This window comes from Lactuca sativa, chromosome 1 (assembly GCF_002870075.4).
Source record: "Lactuca sativa cultivar Salinas chromosome 1, Lsat_Salinas_v11, whole genome shotgun sequence".
In the NCBI taxonomy this organism is placed as follows: Eukaryota; Viridiplantae; Streptophyta; class Magnoliopsida; order Asterales; family Asteraceae; genus Lactuca; species Lactuca sativa.
The window spans coordinates 31184723-31193140 of NC_056623.2; the positions used below are offsets into that span (position 1 = coordinate 31184723).

The 8418-nt window shown below is 31.8% G+C and overlaps 1 long non-coding RNA gene across 1 annotated transcript; it reads left to right on the forward strand.

Annotated features, from left to right (window-relative positions):
* The first annotated feature begins 4618 nt into the window (after positions 1 to 4618).
* LOC122195843 (uncharacterized) lies at positions 4619 to 6174 on the forward strand. Its single transcript, XR_006186777.2, has 3 exons — positions 4619 to 4788; positions 5139 to 5484; positions 5934 to 6174. It is a non-coding gene; the product is annotated as an uncharacterized LOC122195843 (long non-coding RNA).
* Positions 6175 to 8418: the final 2244 nt, after the last annotated feature.

The window sequence follows — 8418 nt, forward strand, 5'->3', positions numbered from 1 at the left end:
GATAGAGTATACTTGTTGTCTGTGTGATACTTGTATGTGCCTGGTAGGGAGGTGAGTGTGGGCAAGGTCCCGTATCTCACTATTAGCAGAGTATGGATGGGGTTCCATATCTCATCAGTAGCCGAGCAGGGGCGAGGCCCAAGTTATGAATGGAGTGAGTGTGAGCTGGGCCCGTATCTCACTATCAGCAGGAGTGGTGGACGGGGTTCCATGACTCATCAATAGTAGGGTAGGGGCGGGGCCCAATACAAGCGAGGCCTTAGCATAGGAATGCAATAGAGTGGTTGTGGTTTATGTGTTAGGCGATATGTTATATGTTTGTATATGATTAGCGGGCGGGGCCCAAAGACAGGCGGGGCCTAAAAGAAACAGATATGTATCCGAGCGGGGCTCGAAGCCAAGCAAGGCCTGGAGCGGTGGGGCCGTTGTAGTGGGCGAGGCCCGAGGTAGTGGGCGAGGCCCGAAGTAGCGGGCGTGGCCTAGTATTTGCAGTATGTGTTTATACAAGGTATGTGGTAGGTTGGGGAACTCACTAAGCTTCATGCTTATAGTTTTCAGTTTTGGTTTCAGGTACTTCCGGTAGCGGAGGGAAGAGCTCAGGATGATCGTATGGCATACACCAAAGTTAGTCAGCCTGGGATGTTTTACTCTGATAATAAGAACATGTTTTGAATTGATACTCCGAACTTATGTTATGACTTATAATATGGCTTTATAAATATGGTTTTAATAATGTTTTAAAGGAAATTTTTTAGTCGTGATTTTTGGGTCGTTACATAGGGTTTATAGAAATTAAACCCTAATAGAGGCATTTTTCGAAAATTGCTAGGGTTCTTCAAACCTTAGCCTCCACCCTTAGGTTTTTCGATTTTTGCAAGGGTTTTAGAAACCCTAGCCTCCTCCCTTATTTTTGATTACTTAGAGGGCAATTTAGCGTTTCCTTATTTGATAATTATTTTTTTATTTAGTTAAAATAGAATAATCAGAATTGGATAACCCCAACACCCTTATTTTTCGAAAATTTAGTAGAGATTGGATTAGGATTAAATTTAATTTATTTGATTAATAGTTAATAGTAAATAATTATTTAATACGCATGAGATTTAAATTAATTTAATTAATTGTTAATTAAAAGATAAAGATTAAATCTTAATTGGTTTAGTTTTAAATTAAATTAATATTTTTATTAATTTTGAAAATTTAAATTTAAACCTAGTATTTTAAAAAGGCTTTAAAATACACCTTATATATATATATATATATATATATATATATATATATATATATATATATAATCGTTAGTACGCCTCATTCACGAAACCGGTCAGACTTAGAGTTCCAGGTAGGGGATATGGTTCTCCTGAAGGTGTCACCTTAGAAAGGTGTCATCCAATTCAGGAAGCAGGGCAAACAGTGATGGGTTTTATCATAAACATACAATCCTATGTGTGTATGTAACCCTGATAAGATCTATGTCTTCTCTAATTGAACATACCATATGAACAACAACATGCAAACCCTAGATCTATAGATAATAATCAAAAATCATAGAATTAACGGTTACGAAACATAAATTTGATTGTTATGTAGTAATGACAATCCAAAACCTTGTAGATCTTGAAGATTGAAAGCAAGTATCACAAGTGTAATACTTCTAATGAATCACAAACACACTTAGCAAGAGGATGAGATGTGAGAGGGAGGAAGATGCTTCAAATTTCGGCAACAACTCTCTAGGGTTTCTAGTGGCCAAAATTCATAAGGGTATGGATCTTTATATAGTGAGATGACTTAGAGCCAAAGCTAGGGTTAAGAGTAAAAAACCCAAATTGCTCTGCTAATGGACCAAGAACCCAAATTGCTTTTCTTAAGGACCAAGCAAGCCTCAAACCTTCCATCTACAAACCCTTGGACAAAAATTCTAGGGCTTGTCTAGAAGATTTTCATCCAAGCCTCTTTAAGAGGGTTCTAGAGCTTCTTTTCTCAGCTATCAATAAATTACCAAACAACCCCTGCACTTTTAATTAATTCAGTTAATCCCAAAATTAATTCCAATTCATTTCTGATCAACTATTAATTAAATAATATGATTTCTAATTAATATATTATTTACATAATACATTAATAAATCATTCATTTCAATTTATTAATCAAATTAATAAATTCTTCCTCTTTCTCAATTAATCATCCTATCTAGTTGCTAGTATGAAGGCAACCCAAAGGGCTGTGCTACTATTAATTCAAGTATATATATACCAATTATAGTTATGGGCTTAGACAGCTAATCCAATAAGCTGGGTCCCAGGTATATTGGTCCCTTCAGGGTTTTGGCTCGAGTGGGTCGGGTTGCATATCGCTTGGATCTTCCAGATGAGCTCAGTCAGATTCATAGAACGTTCCATGTCTCTTAGTTGCTAAAAAGCTTAGTGGATGATTATGCGATGGTACCATTAGAGGATATTCAGGTGGATGACCGCCTGAACTATATTGAGAAACCGGTGGCAATTCTTGACTAGATGACGAGAACCTTGAGGAACAAGGTTGTGGAGTTGGTGAAGGTGCATTGACAGCACCGCAAGGGTTTAGAGTGGACTTCGGAGCCGAAGGATGAGATGGATTTCGAGGACGAATTCTGATTCAAGTGGGGGGAAATGTAACACTTGAGTTTGATATGTTCCCTTCAACCATTCTATTTATGAGCACTTCACTATGATTTGTTTGCAAATCATAGTGAGAACATAGATCCTTTAGGGTGCATGTGAACTTAGGGTTTATGTTTTTCCGCCAAAAATAGATTTTTTGTAACATATAAAACCCATCAGATTACTCACCATAGGAACCTAATTTAAGAACACTCTCCAAACAAAACAATTAGACACAAATATTTGCTTTTTCAAGAAAAGATATATAACTATAATATTGTATAATATTATAACAAATGATATTATAAAAATAATGGTATTACCTTAAGAAGTTATATTCTTTGATTATATATATATATATATATATATATATATATATATATATATATATAAGAGAGAGAGAAGGGGGGGGGACAGTTAGGTTCAAATATGGATTGACATCTATTGTGTAGACGTGTGGACAATGCTATTCTGTGAAAATGAAAAAGAAAATATGTTGTTTGATAATATTAATACATTCAATCTTACATAACTATTGTCATTATCACACATTCTCACTAATTAAATTGTCTATAAGGTTATTATAGACTTTTTATTATTATTCTCATTCTGTGACAATGTTTATTGAGTCGTATTCTGTCGGAATGAAAATGAGTGAAAAACGATGTGTGAGAACAAAAATAAATAAGAATTAGTGACAATGTATGAAAATGATGATATTTTTGTAATATTGAATGTATTTACATTACTAAACAACGTATTCTCTTAGTAATTGTCATAGAACAGCACTGTCCATACGTCCGCACAATACTTGTCCATCCACATTATAACTCAGCCATATATATATATATATATAGTTTTGGTCCAACTCTTGAATGTACGTGTAACAATAAAAACAAGATATACCTAACTAAACATAGCTAGGGACGTGCATCATTCAAATTGTTAAATTGCAGGGCGTCATGATCACTTATGTTCATAAGGAAATTTCTTTAAGATATATATATATATATATATATATATATATATATATATATATATATATATATATATATATATATATATATATATATATATATATATATATATAAAGTTAGATTAATGTGTTTCTTACATTTATTGTATGCTAGAATACATCAATAGATATTTAGTAAAATTAAATAATTATTTGATTAAATAAAGATAAATATTAAATGATTTCCATAATTGTATATATATTAAATGATATCCAAAATTATGATTCCTTTTATGGAAACTAATTAAATTCTTCATTAATGTCAATAATAACATTCTTTCAGCATAATTTCATATTTAGTTTTTATGTATGGATTCGTGTTTTGTTTCAGGACACACTCACTTAAAATATGATAAAGTTGCATGGAATATGAAAAACGAGATTGTATTTTACTAGAATACAAAAACCATTCTTTTTAATATAAATTCATTCTGAAAAAATATTATTGCTGACATTAATGACAAACTTAATTAGTTTACATAAAAAAGAATTATAATCATAGATATCATTTAATATACATATAATTATGGAAATTATTTAATATCTATCTTTATTTGATCGAATAATAATTTAATTTTAACTAAATTCTTATTGTTACATTCTAGCACACAATAGATGTTAGAAACATTTGAACCTACCTCTCTCTCTCTCTCTCTCTATATATATATATATATATATATATATATATATATATATATATATAGAGAGAGAGAGAGAGAGAGCTAGGTTCAAATGTTTCTAGCAACTATTGTGTTCCTAAATGCACCAATGAGAATTCAAGAAATAATAAATAATTAAATAAATCATTTAAGGGTATTTTAGACATTTTGTACTTTTTAATTAAGGGGTCATTTAATTGAAAATCCTGCAATTAAGAAAATAAAATCAGTATATTTGACCTAGTCTCTCTCTCTTATATCTTGTCTTATATCTTTGAGTATTTAATTTCCCCGAACTCAAATCGGCCACCAATGGCTTTAGCCGCCATTGGTGTTCATCCTCCTCCAACCGGTCATCAACACAGGATACAAAGTAAGAATCCCACGGGTTTCTGTCTCATTCACCATCCGCCTATCCAAGAAAAGGGGATGAAAACCAGAAATCAAGCCAAGCGAAAGCGTCAACCATATGGTATCGTTTTACCATCACTATGTTAGAATTTACATCCTTGTTAATGTTACTGTATTTTTCTAGTAGCTACGTTTCTCGTTTTCGTAATATACACATGAATTTGCAGTTTGATTTTCTGAATACTGAAAGCTCTAGGCACCTTGTATTTGGTTTGCTTGAGCTCCTTATAGGAAAATGTTACAGCACCCGTCCATTTTATTTCTAAAAGTTGATCGATTTGAAAAACAAACGGCGTACTTTTTAAATTCTACCTTTTGAGAAGGAAAAGAAAATAGAAAAATGTTGATGAAAGTTTCTCGCATTTGAATTCTAGCTCTGTTATGCTTGAAAAAATAACATTGGTACCCTAGATTTTGTGTATCCAGGAAATAAGTATGCCATAAACCAGATTCAAGAATGTTATTGGAATGCTAAAACTGTTGGGATACCAATTAGTTCTATTCCCTTTGATTCAAGATTTTAGATGACATCATTCACCTACCTCTCCATGAACATCAATGATTCGGTTTCCGGTGTATATGTGAATAAAAATGATTTCTTGACTTCAAAAGCACACACCCAAGCACTTATGTATAGTCAAGGGGTCTCTTTGGTAAAACCATGTGATGATGAAGGACTGAATGAAATCCTTTGCTTTACATTTTTCAAGTCAAGATGACACGAATAAGGAAGCTGGAGATGATCCAAAAGCAAATGGTAATGTTTTTGTCACTTAGTGTTTCATCACCACATTGTTTATACACTTGCAATTGTTCATGATCTAAAAACATCTTAAAAGCATATTTGACTCTTTTATATAATTACATGTCTAGCATAAATATTTATAAACAATGGAATAAATAAATCAAGAAAAAAATGCATAATTAAGCTAATTCTATTAGAATAACATTCTTACCTTATCATCGGGTGCTATCTTCATCTTCAACTGTTTCATTCTTTAAGAATTTTTGCATCTAAGTTATTCTTCTACTTGAATAATGTGTAAACAATATTATATTCTTGCAAAATCACATAAAAATGATTATGGTAGAATCACATAAGAATGATTTTACCGGGATTCTATTGCAGCTGGCTTTCAAGAAATGCAATTCTAATAGAATGACAATTCTGATAGAATGTTAATTATTTATATGTATAATGTGCAGTTGTTACAAGTGTATCACTACAAAATATTTGGCAATGAATTTGTGATAGAAATGGTTTGAAGACCTGATAGGAAAGGCTTGAAGAATAAATCAAAGAATGATCACACTCACTGTTTAAGAATGTTGTTATTTCTAAGAATTACACTTGTTATTCTTTCAAAATGTTGTTATTATTCAATGAATCACAATCATACAATATAATTATTTGGTATATTATTAGTTCAAAAGTCGATTTTGTGTATTCTTTCAGAATGTATTTACTACTTTATGGTTGGCATTCTGTCATTCTGACAGAATAAAATCGAAAATATATTTACTAGTTTATGATTGACATTCTGTCATTCTCACAGAATAAAATAGAATTTTTAAATTTTAATTAATTTAAAATATTCAGAATGTTAAAAATAAAGGAATTAATTATCCCTAAAAATCCGAAAATTTCTTTTTTTGAATATAGGTTAATTGACTAAAATACCCTTATGCTGAAATTTGTGTGATTATAGGTACATGTTATCGTATTCTAATATCATAGACCCTCAGATCATGACCTTTGTATCTATTCCAACCGGTGGTCTAGATCTGTCCATTCTGGCACACAATAGTTAGTAAAAACAAAATAACCTAAGCCTATATATATATACATATATATATATATATATATATATATATATATATATATATATATATATATCAAGCCTCAAACTTTTTTTAGCCGTGGTGAGCCACGTTTGTATAACGTGATTTAAGGCGGCAATTTTGTATATAATCGATGATTATATATATATATATATATATATATATATATATATATATATATGGGGGCTAGGTTATAATATGGATGGACAACTATTGTGTGGACGTGTGGATTAGGGATGAGATTTGGAACCAGAAAACCGGACCGGACCAGGAATCGGACCGGAACCGGAACCGTTAGAACCGAAATATATAGAACCGGTTCCGGTTCCGGGTTTAAAAATTGGCTTTATCCGGGTTCCGGGTAATCCGAGTTTGGGTCTATCGGGTCCGGGTAAACCGGGTCTAAAAACCGGAACCGATGTTTGGAACCGGAACCACTTTTAGGTCCGAAACCGGTTTTTGTGAAACATTTAAAAGATGCATATCTCATTCGTTTCAACTCCGATTGACATGCGGTTTTTTCCAAAATGTAGTTTAGAGTTTGTACATGATTTTAGACTATAAATTTGCCATTTTTAATTTTATATTCATTGACTTGTAGTTCCCCAAAGTCGAGATATCATGGCTGGAAGTTTTTAGTTTTTCAGTTTTTTGTATTCGGTGAAAGTTTTAAAACATGCATATCTAATTCGTTTGAATTCAGATTGACATGTAGTTTTTTCCAACTTGTAGTTTACAGTTTGTACATGAGTTTAGACTATAATTTTGTCATTTTTGGTTTAACATTCAACTTTTTACAGTCCTCCGAAGTCGGGATATCAAAACCGAAAATTTTCAACTTTTCAGCTATTTGTTTTTGTACTTTGTATTATGTGAAAATGTTAACACATGCATATCTCATTTGTTTAAACTCGGATTGACATACTCTTTTTTCCAGAGTGTATTTAAGAGTTTGTACATGATTTTTGACTATAATTTTGTTAATTTTGGTTTCATATTCAATGAGTTACAGTCCCCTAAGTTCAGGATATCAATATGAAAATTTTCAAAGTTCAACCCACTAAGTAGTAAGTAATTACAAAAAAATTCCGGTTTTTCTGGGTTTTCTGGTTCTAAACCCACTTTATCCGGTTCCAACCTACCCACTTTGATGTTTCCGGGTTTTCCGGTTCTAGACCCACTTTACTCGGAACCGTACCCGGAACTGAACCGGAAACGGTTCCTATATACCGGTCCGGTTTTCGGTTCTATAAAATCCCGTTAACCAGTTCCGGGTTTTCCGGGTCCGAGTCCATCCGGTCCGGGTTTGGACTCACTTTCATCCCTAGTGTGGATAATGCTATTTTATGAAAATTACTAAGAGAATATGTTGTTTAGTAATGTGAATACGTTCAATCTCACAGAACTGTTGTTATTTTAATGGATTCTCACCAATTCTAATTCATTTTTGTTTTCATTCATCGTTCTTTATTTATTTTAATTCTTACAGAATACGACTCAATAAACATCGTAATAACATTCTGACAGAATGAGAATAATTAAAAAAAATGTATAATAACGTTATAGACGATTTAATTAGTGAAAATGCTTAATAATTAAAATAATTATATAAGATTGAACGTATTCATATTATCAAACAACATATTTTCTTTGTAATTTTCACAGAATAGCATTATCCACACGTCCATACAATAGATGTCAATCCACATTTAAACGTACCTCTCTCTCTCTCTCTCTCTCTCTCTATATATATATATATATATATATATATATATATATATATATATATATATATATATATATAAGTTCAAATAAAAACAGTAAATAGTGTGAGAACGTAAAAAAAACT